Source organism: Salarias fasciatus, chromosome 23, assembly GCF_902148845.1.
Source record: "Salarias fasciatus chromosome 23, fSalaFa1.1, whole genome shotgun sequence".
NCBI lineage: Eukaryota > Metazoa > Chordata > Actinopteri > Blenniiformes > Blenniidae > Salarias > Salarias fasciatus.
In genome coordinates this window covers 29,790,190-29,817,555 of record NC_043766.1, presented here as the reverse complement: position 1 = coordinate 29,817,555, position 27,366 = coordinate 29,790,190, and the positions used below count along the sequence as shown (strand labels likewise).

Here is a 27,366-nt window from a genome sequence, read left to right as displayed (position 1 = left end):
ATCACTACATTTGAAAGTGCTGTAAGATCTCAGCAAAAAAAAAAAAAAAGAAAAAAAAAAAGAAAAAGAAAAATGCAAATGTGTTATTACCTTGATGGCAGTGGAGGCAATCTGGATGTGGTGTAGCTTCCGCAGAGTGCTCTCCCTGTCGATGAAGTAGGAGGCAGCCAGCTGGTGCAGAGCTTCCAGAGTCACAGTGGAGGAGTTACCCGAGTAGTCGCTCACCTCTGTTTTCTTACTCAGTTTCCTCTTGTCCACAAATATTGTTAAGGCCTCTTCTCCTGCACAGAGAATTAAAAAAAAAAAAAAAAAAAACAAAAAACAAACAAACACACATTTGTTACAAGTGTGGGAATTGAGTTTCATTGTTGAGGGGGTGAGAACAGAATAAAAATATTTTCAATCGAAATTGTGTGGTCAGGGTCAAGCTGCAAAGTCTAAAAAATAAAATGTTTACTCAATAAATTCCTCAGAGGCATTGTGAGGAGAGCTCACTACTTTCTACTTTCTCAGGGGAAACTTAAGTGCAAATGGGAGATTTGTAGATACACTTCTGCTAGTGCACAGAATAAAGTGTGATTATACTTTTATTTCATCAATATTTTTAAAAATATAAAAAAAGTATGTTTGTATGTTAGGTATGCATTTCACTGGGATCCCTCTGACATGCTTCAACTGATGCATAGGCAGAAAAATGGACCAAATTATTTTAAAGGAGAGAAAGAGACACAAGCTTGATGATATAAGATGAGACACGATGGTCCTTTATTTCTCCCATAACAGGTAAGTTTGCACTGTTGCAGCAGCAAGTGGTCAATAATAAAAGAGTAGCAAAAGAATACAAATGAGAATTAAAAAAAAAAAAAAAACTACAGTAGTAATTTAAAAAAAGATATTATTGTGCAAAAACATGTTTTTGTGAATTTAATTAGAACTGGTTTAGAATTTCGTTATTGATTGTCACAAAGTGCATAGTTTCTTCTACTCATACAATGTGGGTACAGCTATATTTGTTATGAAGCTGTTCTGACCCCTCCAATCATGTTGATTTACATTTTTCAAGCCCAATCTCACTCTTTTGGAAGAGTAACAAGAAGCTGATGATTAATGTGTTGATATTTTGCTTTTTTGCTGAGTGGTGTTTATACACTGCACTCCCCCACAAGTCAGCTGTCAATCACAGAGCCACTCAGACTTTCTTGACTTTCACCGTCTTCCCTAGCAGAACACAGCTCACAATGCTTTTTCACTTTTATCTTTATTTAATTATCTAGCTTCCCAATGAATCCACAGTTAAACACCGCCAGCTTTTCAAACCACCTGTTCTCCTCCAGGAGGGACACGCGCATAAAACTTCCAGGTGTTTACGAGCACAACAGCAGTAAATGCGAGCGCCTCTGAAGCATAAAGACACTTGACCACAGTGTGGATGAGCTACGTCACTCTCTATCTGCAGCTACTGATCAAAGCAATCAGCCCTTCTCAAGTCCAGGGGCCACGGTGCGGCACAGTCTCTCTTTGCTCGAGAGTTCCCAAGACACCGCACATCATATTTCTCATCATAATGCAGTGTTAATGCTTGGGGGCCATTTTTCTGCCCACTGTCGTTCTTACTCGGCTGCTGAAGGGCACCCTCCTAATATCACAATCTATTTATTAATTCATTAAGTCCATATGTTTCTGAACACAGAGGCAATCTATTCAGAACCACAGAGGCATATCTCTGGCACAGAGCCAAGGCAAACTCCTCATTCCCCTCTCTTCGTACCTCAACCTGCTGGCCAGGAGCCAGCGTGAGGGGCTGCATCAGCTCAGGCAGCTGCAACGGTTGCACTATAGAAAGCAGTCGCTCACAACAGCGACCTTTTCAAAGCCAGGAGTTTGCTCTGAAGTAATTGACAAGTGTTGCTCGGTAAAAGCAGATCTGCTTTTCAAGACTCGCCTGGGCCTCTTTGGCATCTTAAATTAGTTTTCTTTTCTTTACTTTTTTCTTTTTTTTTTTTTTTTTTTTTGGCCTCCTTCGCCCTCCTCCTCCTCCTTCTTTTTCTTGCATAAGAGGACCATTAGTGCATGTCCATTCATCAGAGTGTAAGAAAACCCAGAATGGGGTGACTTGGATTAGAAGTGGGAGTGGCAGTTGTACAGTACACAGCCTTTTACATGCATTCATACATCTCTGAAGACCAATTTCTGCGCTGCCAGTAGCATATAATTTGGTTGCAGCATGTTATTCAGTTAGTCTGAGTGAATTGGTGTATTGTGCCATGCCCATCTGTTTTCCATATGGAACAGCTATGAGAACAATGTCTAAAAGCTTTTATCATCACAAATTATGTACTTTACTGAAGCATATATAATCTACGAAGGAAGTCATTCCTTAAAAGGAATATTCCCTCTTATACTGTAATATATACACTGACGTGTACTATGAGGCTGGCAAAGAGGGAACGCACTGCACCTTTGTTTCCTACTTGCTACATTAAATTTTAACTGATAAGAACGCTGGTGGGGATAGGCATCCTTTTGCTTCAGTATTTTTTGCAGCATTTCTCTTGAGTCAGGGATTTCTAACTCATGATGACATTGCTGAAATAAATATAATTTGAGAATCGTGAGCTGCGTTTGAGGCAGTTTCAGAGGTTTTTGGTTAATCAAAAAACAGCATACTGCTCAGTCTCTGCAAGCGTAGCGCCAAGCCCCCTCCCCGCAGGTCTCCCTTGTGAATGTGTGGCTCAGGATCCAGGTGAACAGGCCATGCTGGGTACTCATTTAATGTGATCTCTCCTCAGATTTGAAAGGTTATATTTCTTAAACACTTTATTTCCCTCTCATATTGGAGTTTGGCGTTGGCACTTTCGATAAGCACCACTGTTTCTGAACAAACGAAAGATTTTGAGTCAGCACAAACAGAAATGAGTCTGTCAATTCTTTAATGAATGCTCTATTTTCATTTTCAACTTTTCTATTCGGGAGGGTGCAGTGCGTTCCTTTCACCTGTTCAGTCATTTGTATCTCTCTCTTTGTCTTCTCCTCTTCTAGCATTATTCTTTTTTTCCTAATATATTTTCTAAAATATTTTCTTTATTCTGACTTTACTCATATGTCTGGGCTGTGAAGTTGCTGTATTTACCTCCTGAGGGGCATCATGTGGGGTGCTTAATATCCATGAGATTGGTCTGTGTGTTTCCTCAGCCAATAAAGCCTTGCCATAAAAAAAAAAAAAAAAAGTGTAAAAGCTGCACTGGTTGAAATAGGAGGAATCCAGGAGGTTATAGATTATTTGCTTCTTTTTTTGCTGCAGTCTGCATGAGACCGTTTTATAACTTATTCTATATGCTGTTGGTGCAACAGACAGACATGGAACACACTATCAAGTGCACAGGTACATCACAGTCATCAAGGCTTTTTCTTTGTATTTTCAACAAATGCAGTCAGCGATATTCAAATCAGCTAAAAACAATGTCAAACACCTCCAGGTTTTGATCCCATTTAAAAAAATGTCCACCCATAACAGTTGCAATTTCACTTTGCAAAACTGACAAATGGCCTCTAAATCCACAAGTAATCACTTTGCCTGAATCTGTCTGAAATCAAAACCCTTTGTTCTAAAATCTTGTGGCTTCTTAATGTTGGAACCCTTGATATTATTTAATGACAGTACATTTATTTGTTTCGTGCTGTAATATCCAAACATACAATGATGGACACCAGTCACAATCACAATGATTACCTCCGCCAGGAGGTTATGTAATCACGTCCGTCTGTTGGTTTGTTGGTTGGTTTGTTGGTTGGTTGGTTGGTTGGTTGGTCGGGCTGTTAGCAACATTACGGAAAAAGTAATGGACGGATTACAATGAAACTTTGTGGAAAGGTGGGTCTTGGGCTAACTTAGAATCCATTACATTTTGGTGATGATCCAGATCACTGTCTGGATCCAGGATTTTTTTAAATGATTCTTTATCATTGAGAGACAGGGAGTCTTTCACATAGTTGGGCAGGCCCGCCGACAGGGGGCGACAAACCGCCTGGTTCACACAGGAGGTGCCGCGCACAGAAGCGCCGAGCACCGACTTAGAGATCGGCGCCACACTTAACCTATCTGACGGTTCATACAGGAGGCGCGGGGAAACGCCGCGCGCATAGTGGCTCGCGCCGTGGACTGCGGGCGCTCCGCTCCTCTCTATTTTCTCTGCAAGCCTCGCGCGCCGTGGAGCGCCAGTTGTAAAGCTGGACAGAGCAGATCGCACCAGACAGGAAGTCGGGAACAGAAAATACGAGAGAATCTGGTCCATTTTCAAATTAAAATCAAGTAAAATAGCATAAATTATGTTGCTTTTCAGTTTTCCTTTTCAGATAAACACACACACACCCACACAGGGAGAGAGGGCGAGAGGGCGAGAGAGAGAGGCACCGTACACCGCAGCGCTCCGCTCTGATCACATCCCCGATCACAATGTTGTTTTATTATATATGGTGTTCTTATTGTTGTTGGTGACTGATTTCAGCTGTGGTGGAGGTCTGCGCTCTCTGAGTGCCAATTTCTAGTTTTAAAATGTAATGACACAAAAGCATCAGCAAGAAGTCACACCCCTGCCTGTGCAAACAATAAATCAATCTGTCTGTATGCATCTATGTACCATGTCACAACACTGAGATCATGCCTGGCCAAATGTTTTGATTCTATTTTTGAAGATTAGGAAGTATCTGTAAAACAACACCAGCAAAAGCCACAACAACAAAAATAATGGGTGATGAATCAACTAAATAGTTAAAAAAAAAAAAAAAAAGGAAAAAGACAGCAGCACTTACAAATATGTTAACAATTTATACAGTTTAGGTTGCACATTAAGTGTGAGTGTGTATGCGCATGCAAGTGCATGCCAAATATAAACTTTCTGCTTTGTGATCTTCATGGGGTAATTTTTCTTCTCCATGCAGTTAGTCTTGGAACAACATTTGTGTCAGACACTCCTTTAATGGAGCTCCAAAAGGTCACTTAACCTTTTGAGGCCTAGCTGAGACATGAGGCCTGCTGTGACCTTTGACCTCTGTTGCTCGTTTTCTCTCATTTGTCCTTGACAGTCGATACAGACCTGAAACCTGAACTGGCCTCTGGAAATCAGAATCTGGTGAAATTATTCCATAACATCCTCCCAAACAGGAAGCAGCTTCAGGAAGGAGGTGGGGCTTCACAAATTCTATGTATGAGTATCTGGCATAGTATGAATCCATCCCACAAATCTTATCATGTCAAGAAACTTGATGAAGTTATGATGCCTCATTTACTGTCTTATTCAATACAGGGATTATATTTGTGGTCAGATTTTACTACTTTTAAGGCCACCAAACAACAAACAAAATCAAAAAGAAACAAAATAAAAAACAAACAAGCAAAAAAAAAAAAACACTTGGTTAGTTTGATTTTAAAACATAACTACTGCTCGTAATTTTGGGACATGAATTAGAGACCAATGTGATCATTTCAGTTGGAGGACCTGCTGACCTGGGTTGTACTTGGCACAATATAAATAAAGCTGAATTGAATTGAATTGTTAAAAAAAAAAAAAAAAAAAAAACTTGATTGGAGATACAAACATGCCTAAATACCTATATACTTAAAGGTGCCTTAAGGAGTGTGCACGTTTTATGCGAAACAGCGCCCCCTGCAGGCCTTGGGCGTAATGCAGCTTAGTGAAAAACTCGTCCCTGTGGCTCCCGTGCATGGAAGAGGGGGACTCCGTCTTCGCTCGTTTAGAAGCGCTCAAGTAAGATTTAAGTTTCTTTTACCTGGTGGAGTCTGTGCTGGAGCTGTGGCAGTGCTAGAAGCCAGTCTTTTCTTACTTTCTGGAAGATCCTGCTCAGTTGTTGCTCACTAAGCATCTGGCGGAGTAATGGCGGACAAGACGATACCTATCCAGCCGGAGCGCGCATTATGTCATTCCTTTCAAATTCTCCCCAAAAAAATGCTGGTGCCGGACCGGCACTGCAACTTTCAAGTGACAATTTAGCGCTGTTAGAGGTACTTGTAATGAATATGTCAGGGCACATTGTACACATCATTAAAAATGTGTAACATATTTATGGTGGAAAATAAGTATTTACAAATGTGTAACATGTTTATGGTGGAAAATAAGTATTTTTAAGGTTGTAAAACTCCTTAATGCACCTTTAAATTTGGATAAAATCCATCAATACACCCAATTCATCTACATTTGAGTCTACAAAACAGCGATCTGTAAAATACCTGTTAGTTTGTCTAACATAACATGAATCGATAACATGCATGACATTCTAGTCTAATATTTAGCTTATCTTAGTGATGGATTTTCACTGCAATTCACATTCACCCGTTCACACACACATTCACACACCAGTGGAGGCGTCTGCCATGTGAGGCCCTCAATCTAGTTTATATCCTTTGGGTTCTTATGGAAAAAAACCACGCGTGTTGGGTTAATCAGGGATCTCCATTATCCAGTGCGTGGGCGGTTGTCTGACTTGTTATGGAAGCCTTGTGATAACTTGGCAACCAGTCCACCGTGTAGTTTGAATCACACACAACATCAGCTGCAATAAATTTCACTACCTGTGACCCTCCAAAGAATCATAAAAAAAGCAAAGGCTTATCGCAATAATAAAACACAAAATACAGAGATTGATTTTCTTTTCTTTACCTCCCAATGTTGCTGACAACAGGAAGTGGGTTCCATACTTCCTGATGAGATTGTCAGTTATCATCTGGGTGGTGGGCCGCCGGCCCAAGAGTCGAATATTCCTGATGAACTCGGGAGTCAGAGGTAAAGGAGACTCCAGGAAATCTCGTCTTTCCACTGCCAGGTTGTTCACTTTCCATCTCCCAAACTCCCTAAAAAGATTGTAGGGGAAAAAGAAGAAAAATCATAAAAGGTAATCATTAGTTGACATGCAGTATATAAGCAAAAACTGATATGTAAGTGAAAACACAGGTGACATTTGAAATATTACTGAGGAAATCTGTATTTATTTGTACTTCGTTTCCAAGCAGGGTACACTAGAACTTTGCAAGTTCAATTTATTTATTTTTTTTCATATACATATCAAATTAAATTAATTTTTATACTGTATCATCTGTTGTTGACCACGTGTTTGAATAAATAAGTTAGTGATCATTTGTCCACATGTTTTTGTTTTGAGAACATCTTCATACAAGCTAATTAGTAGGTTGCATTAATGTACCAAAAAACACTTGACCCACTTTCTCAAATATTAGAAAATATGAATGTTGGTGTAAATACAAAAAGAAAAAAAAAACGTGGCAGTAGTACCAAATATTGCAATAATGTATCTGATTTTTTTTTTTTAAATTTATTTATTTATTTATTTTTTTGTTTGTTTTAGAACTCGGACTAAAGGCTGAGTTCATAATTTCAATAATAATGGAAATCTTGGACGGGGTTTATAATGTGTATATCCTAAATATTGACAGATAGCTTCTATGTATGTATTCTAAATGTCAGTTAGTAGAACAAGAAGAAAAGTCACAACAGAGCAGAGAGAACCAGAGTAGCAAATTCAATTTGTCATGTCATGCTGTTTAGGTAATGTTAAAAATCTGTCAAAGTCAACACAGCCCTGATTCAAAATGAAACAAACAAGAGCTGAAATGAAAACAGTGAGAGGATGTTTAAAAAGCACATTGAGGAAGAAAATACAGCCTAAATATTGATTGAAACCATGATTATTGCATGAGATGTTCTAACCAAACTGATTGATGTGCCTATTAATAACCCCATTGTAACATATGTATACATCAAAACAAATAGAGCACTAGGTGGATCGAGAAAAAAAAGCTTCAATGCTAAAATAAAAAAAAAAATGAGTTGACAAAGTAGCAGTCAAAATGCTACAACAATGTGAAAATGGCATTGATTAAGTTAGCTTGTGCTGCCTTCTTGGTTGTTTTATTCCCATTGATACATTTCCCTGACTTCAAGTATGATCACAAGAAAATACATACTTTTTTTTTTTTTTTTTAACTCTGAGTGAATATACTATCTGCCAGCATTCCTATATAATGGAATCTGATTGATGAACAAATGTAAGGGAAAAAAAATCTCACTGCTTTCGAACTGGTTTTCCACTGCCATGTAAAAATATAACACAGGGGTGGAAAAAACACTGTGTTTCAAAAGTGGCATGCTTTGCAGAAGTATAGCAAAACTCAAGGAGAAAAGGATATGATTGATGTTCTATCAATAAAGGCCAACCTGGCACCCTGCTTACATTCTGGTCTAGTATTTCTGTTGAATATTTGCCTGAGGCACAGCTCTTTCAACTGATATTTTGTTTGGTAGTGCTTTCACTGGAAACAAAGTTATCCTACTGGTATCAAGACGTTCAAGAAATACTTCCATGAAAAATGTCCTTCATACTTAATATTTGCACAGTTGGCATGACAAGGTGAATTCAAGAATTAAAATAAACGCTTTACTCAAGGATGTGTGCATCTCTCAACTGAACAGCTTTGATCTATTTTTATATATTTTTTCTTATATTGGTGTATCTAATAAGGGACAACAAAGTCATCTGAAATCGAGATGAGCCAAGTGTGATCGGGCTCAGGGTTGTTTCTGTGTGTTGGTTTGTTGGTTCTCTCTGTGCATGTGAGGGTTTTCTCCAGCTTCCTCCCACAAATAAAGGGCATGTGTTATATAGTAACTCTAAAGGCTTGATTATGCCCAATGTACACATGTATAGAAAGAAAATCTTGAAATGGTGGAAACAGCTGCCTTCTTACCATCATGGATTTTCAGAAAAAAAGAAAATTGTGTTACTTGTTGGAAATGAGAAGATCACTTATAAAAGTTAGCACTGATGTTGATGTTGAGGGGACACTATTGGAGGCGGTGGTCTGTGTGGCTGTTAAACATCTACAGGTGTCATACAGCCACTCTTGAAAACATTTCACCATTTATGTTATTTCAGTATTAATCTCAACACTGCTCCCATGAGTCCCGGTGGTATTATAACATTTATTCTATGTCTGAAGGCCTGCAGAGCTTCAGAAATAGAAATGGGATATGCAGAATAATTCATTCCAAATTGGTATGGTTAATTAATGTCAAGCATAAAAGAGACTTTAGTCTTCCATTAGCGTGAATGTTGGCATATTTGATTGCCTCACTCTATATACAAGCTATTTTGTCCTGGGTTGTACCCTTTCATCCACTCCACTCTGAAATAGTCTCTGCAGCCTGCAACTTCAAAATATATTTCAGTAACCACAAAGACAACACGCTTAGCGCTTCCAGATGGCAGTGTAAAATTAATAAAAATAAAAAAAAAAATAGAAGATGGATGGATTGAATTTGACCATTTTGTTATAATTTTGCTGAGTGAAATAATCACAGTGATAGTAATAGTAATAATAACAATAATACAGAAGAAACTGAGCAAGAACAAAACCCAACGCCGTTACACTACCTGTTACGGCGATGGCTAATAATAATAATAATAATAATAATAATAATAATAATAATAATAATAATAATAATAATAATAATGATAATAATAAGGAGAAGAAGCAGGATGAGGATGATGATGATGATGATGATGATGATGGTGATGATGATGCAAGACCAATGAAAAAAGGATCAAAAATCAACATCAAGAGTAAGTAACAGTTGAAATGAAAAACAAAGAAAGAAATGAACAACATAAAATATTAAATTGAAAAACACTGTGGAACAGTCTAAAACAGTGTAAATAAATAAATGCACATGCCATTGTTAATGAAAGACAAAACTGAAATTGTATGTTTGAAGCTTAGTTTTCAACGTTCAATATGAAACACACGTAGCAGTCAGTAGCTTCATGCTTTCTCAGAATCAGTTTCCTTGTGTTTGCAAAAAATATAAACCCAGTATACTAAGCAGTAGTACCAGGTCATTTAGCTCAGTACCTCCCAAAGAAAATTCGACTCATTATGATGAAAGAGTTGCCACTTGGCCTCAAGCAGTCCAAGCTACAAGTTGCCTTCTGACCACTGCTAACCCGCTGTCATAACAAATTGGAAAAAGGGGACCAAAGGCCAAACTCCGTATGACTAAAGCAGCAGAAGATCAAAAGTATAGGGTCAAAACATGTTGCTTTACTGAAAAAAAAAAAAAAAACTCTTTAAACTGAGTAACGAGCTCAAGAGCGCTTAATCTGTAACTGTACTTTATGCTGAATGCTCCTGAATCATATTTCTACATATGTGGTGATTTTACCTTTGAAAAAAAGAAGACCTCTTATATAAGAGCTGAATAAAAGTGCAATCTGCCCGTCTGTCTTCTATAACTGCTTCATCCAATTTAAGGTTGCGTGAGGCTGAAGCAGGATATCGGCAGAGGCAGGATACACTTTGGACTTCGAATAGGTCTCAAGTTCAGCACACACACACACACACACACACACACACACACACACACACACACACACACACACACGCATGCATGCACGCACTCACGCACACACACACACACACACACACACACACACACACACACACATATGCAGAAAATTTAGAACCACTATTGAACCTTATATGCATTTTCTTGGATTGTTTGATGAAGTCAGTGTTACCATGGAAAACCTTAACATGCTCAGGGAGAACAGACAAAGTGCACACTGTGATCCATAACTGGATCAGTGAAACGCAAGAGTTTCTGAGTGGGTCCATGAAGACCGAACTTGTTCATTTTATGGTTGTGTCTGTTGGAGGAACTGCTTCATCTGTTCCCATGTCTGTCTTCAAAGAGTTAAAGACCTGACTTGGTCTGTCCCCTCGACAGGCTCTGAGGGTTCAGGAGAAGCCATGTCAGTTTGTTCTTGTACTTTTATTGGAGTGGTTTCCTTGGTACCTCAGAGGGCTGAATAGAGCTCCCCTCTGATGTTGTTCCCAACCTCATAGAGTCCCGGAGGACCCACCTCCATATGTTCCCATGACAGCCTCTGAAGGTCCAGAAGGTCTCCCATCTGTTGGTTCGCATGCCAAACACTGATGGTAGCTGGACACACCTTTTTCATCATTTCAGTCTCTGAGGGGTCCAGGAGGACCCATCTCAGTCTGTCCTGTCCCAATTCTGGGATTCAAGGGTACCTCTAACCATCCATTGCCACACCAGCCTCTTAGAGTCCAGGAGGACTCAGTTCTGTTCCTGTGCCCAACCTGAGGGGGTTCTGGAGCCCTGCCCATGAGAGTCCAGTTTGATCCATCTCCGTCAGTTCCCAAGACCAATTCTGAGGAGGTCCAGACAGATCTGCCTCTATCTGTATCTGTGCCCATTTCTGAGGGATTCAGGATGACCCATTGCCATAGATTCCCATGCAAGTCTCTGAGAGTCCAGGAAGACTCTTCTCTGTCGGTTCCTATGCCTGACTCCTGAAGGAGTCCAGCTGGACCCGCCTCCACCTGTACCCATGTCCAACTCTGAAGGAGTCCAGCTGGACCCACCTCTGCCTGTGCCCATGTACAACTCTGAGGAAGTCCAGCTGGACTCGCCTTGGCCAAGCCCAACTCAGGGGTCCAGGTAGACCCGCCGCCATTGAATCCCATGCAAACTTCCAAGAGTTCAGGGTAGCTCTTTTCCATCAGTTCATTCGCCCATCTCTGAGGTTGTCCCACTGGACCAGCCACCATTGATTCCTATGCAAGCCTCTGAGAGTCCAGGATGACTCGTTTCCATCAGTTCATTTGCCCAACTCTGAGGTTGTCCCACTGGACCCGCCTCTGCTTGTACCCATGCCAAACTCTGAGGGGTCCAGGAGCACCCGCCGCCATCAATTCCAGTGCAAGCTTCTGAAAGTCCGGGACAACTCTCCTCCATCTGTTATTGTGCCCAACTCTGACAGGATCCAGCTCAGGGGTACCCAATCCTATTCCTGCTGGATAGGGGCTCCCCAGGAACAGGATTAGGCACCCCTGGTCCAGCTGCACCTGTCTCCGTCTGTTCCCATGTCCAACTGGGTCCAGGGGGACCCGCCCCGTAGATTCCCGTGCCAGTTTCCATCTGTTCCGTGCCAACCTCTGAGGCATCCAGAAGGACCCATCGCCCTCTGTTCCGTTGCTTATTTTTGAGGGGGTCCAACTAGATACGCCTCCATCGTTTCCCATGCTTTTCTCCGAGGAGCCAACAGGAACCCGTTTTTGTCTGTTCCGATACCGTCACTGAGGTTCTTAGGCAACCCTTCCAAGTGGCCATGTCTGCTCCCCTTTTTCGAGGCCCTTTGAGCAGACTGTATATTTCCACTTTTCCTTCCATCAAGCTCTGTTCGCCCTTTCCCAGGTCTTAATCCACTCACCTAAGGCATCCTCCTGAGTGGCCCAGTCCTGTCCTCGTGTCCAATGGCCACAACTACCCATTAGCTTGCACATCTCCTGAAATGCCCTCCTGAATGGTCTATGCTCATTTGTGAAATATTTCTTCAAATTTTGGTTGTCAGAATATATTTGGGGAACTTTGGGTCCCTCATAGAGATCCCTTTCTCCCACCTTGTTTGGTCTGGATTATTGTTTAAAAAAATATAGTTCGAATAGTGGGAGTGCTCTGATGGCCTGGTTTATAATTTTGTATTCTGTCCACTTCCATGATTTTCAAGGTTTGTTTTGCTAGTTTGTTTGTCCCATCTTTCTCTCTCTGATTTGGTTTCATCCCATCTCGTTGTTTTCGCTGCTGTTATTGTTTATTATGTTACTATTGGTAGTCTGGTTTGACTGTTCTGTTAACATTTCATATCAGTATTATTGTATTTTAAGCTCTTCATTTTTAATGTTAATGTCTATATAATATTATATTGTCTGTATCAATCAATGCATAATTTGCTACTGTTTATGCAAACAATCTAAATTTAATTTTGAGTGTATTTTCAGAATCAGTATTTATGTTATTACGTAAAGAACTTAAGCCCCACGATTGCCTGTATTGAGAATTGATAAAATAGACCTGTAATAGTATGACTTTTTTGAAGACCGAAACTACTGATTCATTGTATAGCAGAGATTATGTTAATAAGCTGCAATTTCTTGTGATTAATGTTGTTGTTATTATTATTATTATTATCATTATTATTATTATTATTATTATTATTATTATTATTAGTAGTAGTAGTAGTAATAGTAGTAGTAGTAGTAGTGGTAGTAATAGTAGTAGTAGTAGTTAATAATAGTATTCATGTGGTGAACAGTTTCTCTCCCAAATCTGTATGGCAATAGATTTTTCAAACATTGAAATTTCTCTGGTAGAGGATGCCTGTGCAGCCTCAATGTACTTGTGCATGGTTGAGAAAAAAAAAAAAAAGCAAGGGGGGTGGTGTCCTCAAAGAACTTTCTTTTTAAATGCTGTGTGAAGTTCAAAGGCACAAAAAAGCAATGCAGACATTAATATGATTGAATGTAAAACATGAAACAATTAATATTTAGTTAATATATACGTATGTGCTGTTGTGGTGGATCAGTCAATTGTTTGCTTTTCTCTGTTTGGTGTAAAATTATGAAAAAAAAAAATCTTGAGTTCTTTAATCAGAATGGGTTGAACAACCTTGGCTGCAGATGATGGATGAAGGGAGTGTGGCCTTTTGAAAAGGGTATATATCACATTAAAGCAGGAGTAATGAGGAAAGCTTGAACACACAGATGTTTAAATGATACATAGCGTAAACTGCCTGGCATGCAGACCACTGAAAGCAGAAGTTAGAACAAGCTGATGGCAAAGATTTGCAAAGTGCATCATTTTCTGTTACATAATCATGAAGCAGGGGGGTGATTCACACAATATTAAGCAGAAATTGTGGGCACAGTTGGAAGTAAACATAATGATGTTAAATGGATATGTGGTACCTGCTGACCTTTTTGCTGACTCTGTAGTACTCAGACAAAGCCTTTGACTAATCTCTGCCTCAGATATATCTAGTGTAGCTATTAATCTTCACCTCATTTCATGCCATACAAATAAATGACCTCTTCAAATGGGACACTATGTCTCTTGAGTTCCACTTTGCAGCGAGAAAGCAGTAGTTCAAAGCTACAGCACGTTCTGCGGGGGGAGGCAGTGGGGGCGGTGGGTTGTGGGGGGTAGTTGGCATACACAGAAAAAGAGTAAAAGAGGGAGGGAGCGAGCAAGCTTTGGAGGACAGGTTCCGAAAAAGTATTCGCAAATCCCCGCTGTCGTTCGTTTCTTCAGTTATCGTTGACGGTGATAAGCTAGCCCTGTCTTATCTTAAACTCCCGATAGGCCAAATGGTTCATCCTGCAGGGAACGGATGAAATGAAATGGGTTTCACCACAGAGTTGAATTTAGGAAGTTGCAATCCTTCCCACAACCAGCTAAGTCATTATTATTATCAATTTCATTACTCCTTTTTTCACAGGGCTACATCAGTTGCATCAGGGTTGCAAACTTTCTCCTACTAGTCGGACTGAGATTTGGTGGCAGAGTGTAGGAAAGTAAAACAAAAACAAAAAAAAAGAATAAATAAAATTAACTGTTGAGTTCCCAATACACAATCAACTAAATAAATAATTACAGTGACAGTATGTGTGCTATATTTATTAGTAAACTGTAAAAATAATCTGAGAGACAATATGAGTGACAACTTTTTTAAACAGTAACTTTTATAAGTGTGTCATTGGACATCATTTGCCATTTCAACAGTGAGGATTATGTTCTAATATTGAGCATTTTTAGGAATGCGTGTAGAATTTTTTGTATGTAACATCATAAAAAAGCGCATTAATTATCAAAACGTGATCGGACGTATTATATTTTTTGTGATTACATTATACTCACAGAAAACATACAGCAGAGGAGGCAAAAGTACTATTATTGTTTACTGAAACATTGCAAATAAAAATCTGTAAAAGTTAAAAAAGTACAAGTTCTGAAATTTACTAAATTACAAATAAATCTTTGTCATAATTACAAACAAAAAAATCTTGAAACCACACTGTGATTTTTGATGGGTACACCAGCGGTGTAGTGAGCTATAAACTATTCAAATCAATGTATTTCATTCTCAACCACAAGAAATTCATCCATGTTACTGCTGTGAATAGCTGACAAATTACTTGAAAAAACTAGCTAAGGCTCAACTGACAGAGCAGGTTATTTCTCAGTTGGAAGGCAACAAGACACTGAACCCCAATACTCCTCTCAATGGATGGACTGAACACCAACATGGCAACAGTCACTCTACTGGTGAATGTGATTAACAATCTCTCTCTCTCTCTCTCTCTTTCTCTCTCTCTCTCTCTCTCTCGCTCTCTCGCTCTCTCCCTCTCCCTCTCTCTCTCTCTCTCTCTCTCTCTCTCTCTCTCTCTCTCTCTCTGCTCTCTCGGAAAATTGGTGCTGTAATATTAGTACTAAGTTCTAATGTACTATAAAATACAAACACATGTACACTTACAAAAGTTGAAGAGATCTATTTTGTAAGTAGAACCTTTTTTCGGAAAAAAGTAGCACTTACTGATGTTCAGACATTCAATAATGAAGCTAACAACTATGAGGAAATGTGTGTGATTTGGTCATGTGTTAGGTCGCTTCGCAAGATACTTGACTGAACAATGTCTGCTTAATGAAATATCTTCCTATTGGTTTAATCAACATTTCATAAATAAGTGTATGACAATTTTTCAACACACTTTTAAGTTCAGATTTTCTCTTTAGGCATCTTTGAGAGTTCACAAAAGGTTTGTATTTCTGACTTCTACTTCTGATGCACAAAAATGTCCCTGCTGTGAATCTGTTTTTGAGAGTCTATTAATCTTGCAATGAACTTTACATTCAGTGATATACACACCTAGTAGACTTTACTGAATAGATAGGACTTTAAGATTAAGAGGTTCAGACAGCTGTGATTGATCTCAGATCTCAATCAGAGACTGGTCCCTTTGTATTGAAATACTAAACTGTAGCTGATGAACAGGATCTGACAGCTAACCTGCCTGAAGACAAGAACGAGTCCAGTCCAGTTCAAGTCAAATTTATACCCACAAGGGGATTAAAATGAAACACTATATTGTATTTGAAAGCATTTGAATGACAGTTTCTATTCCAAGTTTACAAAAGTACTCAGAACTGCTATATTGTTGATGATTCAGGTGTTCAGTAGTTTTCAGGTAGGTGTAGTATGTGTCAAGCCAAACTTTAGCTTGTATGCTTTTTTTCAGTTTGCAGATTATAGATATTTTGGTTTAATTTTATATACCTAACCAAACATTCAATCACTGAGGTGGCTTTGCAGATGGATTGTAGAGATATTTAGTACATAGTACATATGTTTACATTGTATTACATTATATTGTGTCTTTTTTGAGAAGCTGAGTTTGTAATAATTGTAACCTGATGTAACCTGATGTAAAAGTCTGAAGTTGAAATTTACTCCGTGTGTCTGGCAATTGTCGGATTGGTGTAGCTTTTCAATGTCTTCATTGTATTTCATTCATACATTTCATTTTCTTCTGTTCATAAGTTGTTGATTATTATAACAAAACTGCTGCTGGGGAAAAATAAATAGTTTGAAAAAGAAAATAATGAAAGGAACAACACTGAAGTTGTGTACTATAAAGAACTGCAATAGGGTAATTTTTTTAAAAGTGAGATGTGTAACATTTTTGAATACCTTGCAATTAATAGAAAACAAAACAACCTTTAGCATCTAGATTAAAAGTACTTATTTCTCAACAATGGCAATTTCTGGTGAACATTATTTTCATTAAATCTGTATCAGAGTGGAATTATTAGCATCAGCATTTTATGTAGAGCATGTAAATAGATCTTCAGCCACAGTAGTTCTGACAATTTGTACGCCCACGTTTATTTACTGGCAAGTGGCCCTAATAATTAAACTGTTTGATAACATTTAATCAACGCGGTGGAATTTTCCACAGTTAAACATTACTTAAAATGAAATCCTATCTCATAAAAATTAATCACATTCATTATCCAAATGCAATATGCTCAGAACGAGGCCAAATGCATGTCAACACTCCTACCTTCACCCTGGTGAATATGGCAGCTTTCCCTTGGCAATGTTTGCAGTGAACAGGTGGCTAAGGCGGAAGGACCACATTGTGTTTGCATTGGAAGCTACGAGGATGCTCTCCAGTGAATCCCCACAACACACGCACACACACACACACACACACACACACACACACACACACACACACACACACACACACACGTAGGCACACGCTTTCGTTTCCTTCTAAGGACTTGCTTAAAAAAATCTTTCAAATTCAATCAGTGGGAAAAGTCGGAAATTGAGTAGAGGCATAATGTGGTGTGAATTCATTACTCCGTCACTGCTGAGGTAGCTCAAACGCTGCTACTTCGAGCACCAATTCTGGTAATTCATCTTCTCCTGTCATTGAGCATTTATTAGGATTTAGCACAGATCTGAACTGCACACGAGGAAGACCAGACCAGAAAATAATATTGTCACTTTCAATCACCTCTGCCCTGTATTCTGTACCCAGCGATGTGCCTTTCAACTGCAACCCAACCGTCAAAATGGATCACTTCAAACAATCATAACATCAAGCAAGATTTGCAATTCTTCACAAAATAGTCACTGACAATTTGATGTTGGCTAATTTAATTTTGAGAGCCATTCTGATCATGAACCACACAGAAAGCAGTTGAGCTAATTTCACTGATTTCAGACATGAACACTGTCATGCAATCATTAATTTATCTATAACAGCTTGCATGAATACTAACACATATGTGAATGCCCACTGCCTTTATGAGATATATTTCATAGAAAATCATTAAAAGATATCTGAATAGTACTGAGACGATATTTTGTGAGCCACACAAACTTCTGCAAGAACCCTGAATAGATAAGCCTAAGACAAACTCCAAAGCAGGCGTGGGAGTTCATTCATTTTAAAAAGACATTTATTTTATGTAGGGTTTCTGTATAAAGATTATTTTATCCAAAAACCCAGAAATTAGTGTTTTTCGATAAATGTGCTTCCATGACCCCCATGTGTTCTTGTTGTAGGTGGGCGCTTGGTATTCTGATGCTGAAATATTTGTAGCCCTAAAAAATGATCAAAGTTGGTCCTTCCTGCTCCTGAGAGTATAAACAGAAAAGATGATAATGCATCAAATCATAGCTCAACCGAAAATACACTCAACAGCCCTTTGTAGTGAAATTGATTAAATTAATATAAAAAAAATATATACCATCACTTATTTATGTAAGCACACAAACATGTGTGCATTTTGTTGAAAATTTGGGTCTCAAACAAATTCTGGACAGAAATAGTTCCTCTGAATTAACATGCTGGACAAACATCAAGAAGAAAATTAGAGTTGTTTTTGAGAGAGAATAAGTAGTGTTGGCAGATGATGTGAAGTTACTGTTGATATCAAGAAGGAAGCATAACGAGTGTTGCATGCTGCTATTAGAAAACTTCCATCAATCCCATTATTGGCATCTATTCTCAACAGGGAATCAACCAGCATCAACATCTGTAAGCTTCCATGAGAATTAAGGACGCAGGAAACTCAGAGCATGGACATAAAGATGAGTCTGTGCACATCTGCATGATTTCTAACTCGGAGCACAAATGAGCCTTTAGGAATGAGAGCTGATAATTTGAAGCATGCAGGTTCCAATCCCAACCCAGATATGTCACTGCTTGTGCGCCCCTGGGCAAATACACTAAATCAAACATGTGGATCACATGACCGTTTTCAGTGGCAACCACTGGAAGGGAGCAGCAGAAATGCAGCACAAAAAGTACTCATTAATTATTGCAATAAGACAGAGACAGAGCCCATTACTGGAAGAGGAGGGTAAAGTTATGTTTCAGTCCTCTTTAAATGCCACTGCAAAATAACCAATTCAGAAAACATTCATGCCAACTTGATGCTGATCAATCATTGTCCAATTCATAGTAGGCCACATACTTTCATTATCTGTTTCAATGTTTCAACACAGGTTGTTTAATTCATCCTTTAGTCAGAGTGCAATTCTAAAGAATCATCACAAGTGGGATATAACCTATGACATCTATTTAACACAACTGGACATGTGTATTTTCAATAAGCTGTTAGGAGTCTGGCTTTAACATGCCTAATAGCATATGCTGAGTGTGAAGGTCACACAATTAAGTCCAAGTTCACACATATAAAGTGTTTGTGGGGGGATTTTTTAATGCCAAACATTTAAATTATGATGGGAATTCAAAAGACTTCAGTACCAGTTTTTCTATAATCTGCATAAAGCATGATGTAGTCCACTCTCACGCAATAGATGCTCTTTTAGTTTGCGTGTGGTTTTCAGGTTATTTTCCAAAATTAGCAACGTGGGTGATACCAGATGAAATGTAAGTCCTTAGAAAAGAGTCTGACAAGATTTAGACCCTGTTTGCAGGATAATCAGGTGTAATCAGCATTGTTTTTGTTTGTCCACCAGAAGAGGAAAATGCTCTACTGAAGGCTGAACAACGACACAACCATTTAAATAACATTTTACAATCAAACTGCATAATCTCAGGTTGCGAAATGTGTTAGGTACACCCAATATTCCACATTCTTGAAGACAAATGCATTAAGTGAAGATTGTTTATTTCACTCATCTATCCCTCCTTGTAACATTTTGTAAGTGTGACAAATTAATACAATATACAGTATACACGTTTCAAGCGAAAAAATATCGTTTTTGTGTCTTTGTTTTTATAAAAGTTTTTCGTTTACGTGACAAGGTTTTGAAAGCAATGTCCATTTAGACAGAAACCACCGAGATGTTGAAAAAATGTAGTTAGCATGCAGTGTGTGCTGTTGTTTCTTTTTGTAATGAAACCACACACATGCTGACAGCATTCGCTATGACCATTAACGCTGGAGACTCAACAGACATTTTTATGGACAGACGACCAAACTTGATTTTAGAAAAGCTTTTTTCCTCTGTTTCCAGGGAGATGGAGTCGGTGCATTTTCGAAAAGTTGTGTTTTCAGTAGCTCCTAGCTGCATTGCCATGTAAGCAGACCCCCAAAATGCAAAACGCTGGATCAGTGTGTGAACATGTCAGCATTCACATGTGTATGCAAGCCAAGTCTGTTGTCCCTGTTAATATATGAGCAAGTCCTATTTACGATAGGCCCTATGAGTCATTTTATAGCATGCAAAGAAATGCGTTCAACAGTCACAGTGGATGTGAACTTTGAATGAATTTCGGAATATAATTTAAATATAAACAAATTAATTACTTAATCATTTAACAAACTGTGCCCGACAGAACTGCGTACATTTGCATTAATATGACTCTCAAGGACACAGGAAATAGGTTGTTTGGATACTGACAATAGTTGTTTATGTGTGACTCCACTGTTGTTACTCAACAATAAACTGCTGATGTGTCAGAGCTAAATGTTTTTAAAATCGTAATAAGTCTTTTGAAACAGCCTGCAACTGCGATGACTTTGACATGAAATGTTTTACTTAATGGTTTTATCCTATTCAATCTTTTAGATTTGAAATATGCATGTTTTTCAAAATGTATAGTACTGTTTCTTTTGCATTTTTTCCCCCCACAGGTTACACCATGTCCGTGGATAGTGAGATATTGAAGTTTCTTTCGTGAGTGGCATGAGAGACTCTGGTTGAAATGGGCATGACGAGCAATTTCCAAAAAAATGATACTTTGCCATTTGTAGAAAAATAACCATTTTCTGTGTGATCTCTGCTGAAATCAAACAGGCAGCAAATTATTCATCTCAGTCACCAGGGCATTATAACTGAATACCACTGAGAGGTAATGTTAAAAAAAAGCTGATCAATTAATAGAGCTAATTTAACCTGCATTGTCTCTTATGGCATCTGGATGTGTGACCTCAGATATTTAAAATAATTGTTACAGGTGTTAAAATGTGAAAATCTACTATTCACCCATCTCCCACTCTCCCTCCCTCCCGCTAGTTTATTTACCACAAGGGGAAACTCGGAGTTTGCTGAAACCTCCGAGGGAATTTCAGGAGACAAGATGAGACAGAGAACATCAGTGCGAATGAAGCAGTGGGATGCTGAGGAGCAGCGCTGGGGGAGTCTGCTCTAAAACACTCACCTCAACCCTCTTCAGAGCACCTGCAGACTCCCCTGTGGTTTGGAAAATCTGCTGCTGTTCATCGTACTTGAAATGCCTCCTCTATCAAACAGTAAAAGCTGCTTGCTTTTGATCAGGTTAAATTCAAAGTGTGGGTGTGCTGTACGTGCCCAGACTCACAGAATATATTAATCACAGATAATTATTGAAGCTCAATTGTTTTAATTCCTAATTAGCACAGCCTTGCTCACTGACACACACATTTATGAATCCCTCCTTTGCAAAGCCTCAAGGGCTCCTTTAGCTGTAGTTATGATTTTGTTTGTTTTATTTGAGATTACAAAAAAATAAGTTTTTATGACTTTGTTCTTCAAGGCTTCAGCAGCCAGTTCAAAATTTGATTGGCTTTTATACAATATCAAAGAAACAACCAGTTCTGGTTTTATTGTGATCACATCTTATGTAACACAGCTTCTATCAACACACATGTATTCTTTTGTTTTACAAAAACCTAAAATACAATAAACTGTATTAATTCACAATTCCAGTTCCTTCATTTGGATTGATTGATTGATTGATTGATTGATTGAATCCTAGACAGCATATCAATATGAGTCAAGAGTTGACTGGACATTTTGTAAAATACATAAAATACACCAACACACTGGACTTCCGTAACTCAGACATTACTTGTGTTATATCAGATAAACCACAAACAAAAGGGTCTGTTATACCTTACAGTTATTGTATTTTAAGTTAAATGTTGTCAAACCACAAATCCAGTTTGCTTCATGTTGTCAGGTGAGGGTATTGAACTTTGATACTTTCCATACAAGCAGCTCTGCTGCATGGAATAATGAAATGGCTTGCATGTGGGCTTATAAAGTGTTGTTGCAATACTGGACTTGATTTTTGTAAAGTTAGCCTGAAGAGTAAACTTTGGGTGATTGACAATCAGAAACCTCCAATTGAGACATCTATTAAATTACATCATTCATCTTTAATTTTGGTCCCCAAATTTTGTATGAAGACAAATGCTGGTGGACCATTTAACTTACACAAAAAGCGAAATAAATAAATAAATAAATAAATAACTAAACATATTTCCTTGTGTGTTGACTTTCTTTAAGTCTAAATCTAAATATGAAAACCTCAGAGAAGCACAACTTGGGCCCAGCTGCAGTTTCTGGTGCCTAAAACACTATCGTCACTGCAAAAGCAACATGGGCAATGTACATACTGCAGCTGAACTGCGACAAATTATCTCTGCAATGTGCATTCATGATCTGAAAATCCTAAAACATTTTAAAGACATAAAATGACAGAAAATATGCAGATACAAATATTTGCTTTAAGTATTTCCTACCTTGTAACATGGCATAAGTCAAGAGGATAAAAATAAAGGCTAACTACAGCCCATCCAACTTTATGTAAATTGCATGCTTAATAATAGTCATGTGCAACTGACACAACAGCATTTCAAGTGAAAACGTATCGGGCACATAACTGCAGCCAGACCTCCATTCTGCTGCTTCCATGCTACACAGGGCAGGTAAAAAAAAAAAGAATTAAAAATGTATTGTTATTGTGTTTTATATTTCAAAAATCTTTTGCATTTGCACAGAAATTTGCAGATGATAAAATGCTTATACAATGTAGTTAGCATGTTGGGCTATGAGTTGGTGCAGTTGGTTGTTTTTGAAATGAAATCACACACGTGAGCAAAGAACAATGTTCTTTAAACATTAACAATGCAGAGTACACACACATCTGCATGCATATATGACAGTCGGACTGCTCTTCCTGTGACTGTCAACTGTAAAACTACCATGTCCCAGGAGAATATGGACTGAACGTCATGACACTGGAGGCAAATTATTACGCATGTGCGAAAGAACTACTTATTATGACCTGTGGTGCACCTTTGTTGTTGCAGTGATTCAGAAAAATTTAAACAAGCAGCTGTTTTTCCTGCTGTGCTAGATTTCTTCCCCCTTTTTTTTTTTTTTTTTTTTTTGGTGGAGGGGCATGCAAATCTCAGCATGCAATCTCAATTTCAGCAACAATGCCGCAGACCCCCTTGAGCCCTAGTGACCATTGATGTATAGCACACATAAAAGCCCACTTGGGTAGGCTGGTACGATTCATACACAACTGATCGTCTTTGAGGATGTGCTCAGAGCTCAGTGTGCCGTACCTCAGGTGGTGAGGCATGGCAAGTAGATATTACTTTGCCTTTTACAAGACAGAAAGGTCAGCTATTAGTGCCACGGAGCATCGCTGCCTGTTCTTGTACTACAGCAAGAGGTTGATTTGGAAATGTAAGGACCTTTGTTGCACAGCAGGGCCACATCAATGAAGTTTGGTCCGCCTTCGGAGAATACGACAGAGGGTCCACTTTCTCTAATAACACAAGCCTGCTGAATCTTTTACCTCCAGGTGTTAGCTGGCAAAATGATCACCACATTTCATTCGTCCAAAAGCAGCTTTTATTTGCCAAAAACAGAAAGGGGGAGAAAAAAAGAGAAAGAAACGCACAGCTGTATCTCTCCTGTGTTTGAAATCGAATGGGATTGCATCCAAGTGAATTCAATTTAGGAAGATTTACAGGCTATTTACTTTTTAGGTTAGTTTTTCCCTTTAATATCATCACTATTAATCAATGCCGCATTGTGGTAATCTAGAGGGCCTCAAACACAACCTTGCAGCTGACAGAAGCCTCTCAGGGGATTCTGTGATAATGCAGAGTAATAAGTACTAAGAGCTCACTAATCACTTGGCCACATGATAAGACTATTAATCTCGCCGCCCATGCAGCTCAGCTCCAATGGACCACTGCCTTTTGCCAGAGAAGGAAATATTAAAAAGCTCTAACACGGCTACCAATCACAGAGGCCATAAAGCATGCTCGCACCGATCCATAGATGTCAAGAACCCTGTCTGTCCATTTCCCGAAGCGTGGACAGCGTCCCTCTAAACGAGGACGGATATGATTCATGACACAATCTGCACTAATTTGGTCACATGCCGATACCTCAGACTGTGTTTCTGCCATGACAAATCGTCTTTTTTCTCTTCCTTTTCTTTTTTTTTTTTTTCAGTGCTAATCAACATATCTCATCTGACCACATGATCAGGTGACTCCCCAAGGGTTTGGAAAGTGATATACAGCCAGCTGATAGCAACACGCACGAATGCAATACATCATGATTCTGTCTCGGCATGTCGGATGTCTCGTGAATGTCGGCTGTGAGGGACCTTTTCTGCATGACAACACAAGCCAAATAATACCATCTGCCTATTAAATAGCAATGAATGGGCCTTTTTTTTTTTTTTTTTAATAAAACATATTGTCCACTGTGCACTGTAATATCAGATAAAGTCATGGTGCATTTTCTGCTATCATTTTGATGTTACAATAGGAAAGGATGCTCAGAAAAAAAGACATTGAAAGACTGATAAAAGCCTTCTTCAAATGCAGCTGCGACCACCACTGTTACACAAGTGTTCAAATATCCTTGCTTTTAGAATGAAATGTCCTCAGAATAACCTTCTCCACAACTTTAATCTGTTCCTTAACCTGTGCATCACAAGAGATATAACAAATCGCAGGCTCATTAAAAAAAGGTTCAATTTTTTTGGAGAATAAAGTTTAAAAACCTTTTTTTTTTCATGGGAAAATTAATATTTCTGGTGGCTTTCTATCTGTTTCTTCTAACATTCTTATATTTTTTTTTTTGCAACTATGCACTTACCTGTACTTCAGTAGATTTCTGAGCATTATTTCATATGACTTTTTGCTATAACTTCCTACATGTACTGCATTCTACTGAAATTCTTAAAAGTGGCTCCTTGATCCTTTTGATCTCCACAGATGAGTTTACATAATAGAAGTTAACAAAAATTAGAGCAAAAGACATGAAAACGTCAAGTCCACGGAGTGTACAGTTTGTGAAAGGAAGACAAAAAAAGGGGCATCATCAATAGCAGATAGTGAATTAAATTATGATGGGGAATCTTGGGGGTGTTATTGTTACTACAAGCAGATGTTAAGGAGATGATTTAAGGTGGGAATTGACACAGCAAAGGTAAGACAGGGATGAAAAAATGACAACTGCTAAAAGACTGATTAGATTTCTTTTATACTGAATGGTAGAAAATTGTTCCCCAGCCGCCAACAAACAAAATGTTTCAAAGCAAGAACACTAAGTGATTCCAGTTCACTGTGTACCAGCTACAAGTTTTACAAATATTCAGTTCACGAAACAACCGAGGTCAACACTAAAATCGCACTCAGAATGTGTTCCCTTGGCTTTTATACCCCCTCTTTTGATAAATTCAGAATACACCTGGTAAATTTGGAAGCAACAGTATATAGCACTAGGAAGAAATACAAATGCTGTAAGAGGAGATCATGAAAGGCTTTGAATTTACTCATGCTGTGAGATTTACTGTTCCGCATCTAGTCTCTTTATATAGCTTTCAAAATGGCATTGAATGTTTAACGTGTAAAATTCACTTCTAAAACAACATTTCTAAACAGTTTTAATGATTTTCTTATTACTTCCTTTAATTTTCAAAACTAAGACAGACTTTTGATTATGATCTATGTGTGATCAGAAATCATCGTTGTTACATTGGAAAACTAGAAATTGGCACTCAGAGAGCGCAGACCTCCGCCACAGCTCAAATCAGTCACCAACAACAATAAGAACACCAGATATAATAAAACAACATTTTGATCGTGAGTGTGATCAGAGCCGAGCGCTGTGGCGTGCGGTACCTCTCTCTATCGCCCTCTCGCCCTCTCTCCCTGTGTGTGTGTGTGTGTGTGTGTGTGTGTGTGTGTGTGTGTGTTTATCTGAAAAGGAAAACCGAAAAGCAACAAAATTTATGTTATTTTACTTCATTTTAATTTGAAAATTGACCGGATTCTGTCATATTTTCCGTTGCTGACTTCCTGTCTGGTGCGATCTGCTCTGTCCAGCTTTACAACTGGCGGTGCACGGCGCGCAGCTCGCTGAGAAAATAGAGAGGAGCAGAGCGTCCGCGGTCCACGGCGCGAGCCGCTACGCATGCGGCGCTTCCCCACCAACCAACAAACCAACAGACGGACGTGATTACATAACCTCCTGGCGGAGGTAAAAATAAATAAATTCAAGCAATGATCCTTTCAAATGTCCTTAAGAACATTGCAAAGCTGCTGTGCTCACGTCTGAACTTTTCTCACCTCAGGCCCTATTTACACGACATCATCCATTCATCCATCCATTTTCTAGACTTCTCTGTTCAGCGTCGTGGGGCACTGGGATATCCAAGCTCACTACGGGTGAGGGCAGGATACACCCTGGACAGGCTGCCTGTCCAATATGGCAAGTTTTCAGGTGATAATGTATCTTTTCTCATTTTACGTTCATAACAGTTCTGTGTTTACACGGCAACATTTTGAAAATAATGTCTGTTTACAGAGAAACGGCAGAAACAATGAAACCAATGAAGTTAGCACGACAGGCCACAAGTTCATTGCTGTTGGTTGTTTTAGAAATTAAGCCATACACACACACACACACACACACACACGCACACACACACACACACACACACACACACACACACACACACACGTGCAGGGGACAATAAGCTATAAACATTAAAGTTGATGAGTAGATGAACATTACGTGTGACTCTCAACCCAGTGGCAGTTGGCCAAGAGAGGGCGTCCTTCCCCCACGACTCAAAAAACAGGCCAAAAGAAACAAACAAAAAAAAAAAAACCCATTAACTATCCATGAATGTTCTCAACCGTTTAGTCCTTATCAGGGTCACTGGAGCCAATCCCAGCTGCTTTGGGCAAGGAGTGGGGGGGTTCACCCTGGACAGTTTGCCACTCTTTCGCAGGGCCAACATATAAAGACTTAAAACCATACACTCTCACATTCACACCTCGGGGAAATTTAGGGTCGCTAATTAACCTGACATGCAAACTCCACACAGAAAGGTCAAAGGCCCCAGGAAGTATGTGAACCAAGGCCCTTCTTGCTGTGACTCAATAGCACTATTCACTGCGCCAACGTGCAGCCACAAAACAAAACAACATACACTTCTATATATTATTCTATAAATAATCTGCAATAATAGAGACAGCTTGAAGTGCTGGATAAATAGCCCTGAGGGCGCGAGTTTCAGCAGTCACTGATGAACGATACAAATGAATGATATCAAACCAACCTGTGCATTGAGACTACCCATTGCTATCTGGTTTAAAACCGCACTGTGAGTTAACACTCTAT

The 27,366-nt window shown here is 38.9% G+C and overlaps 1 pseudogene; it reads right to left on the bottom strand.

Annotated features, from left to right (window-relative positions):
• LOC115381285 (BMP/retinoic acid-inducible neural-specific protein 3-like) overlaps positions 1-27,366 on the bottom strand; it is a 66,868-nt pseudogene that overhangs the window by 19,190 nt on the left and 20,312 nt on the right.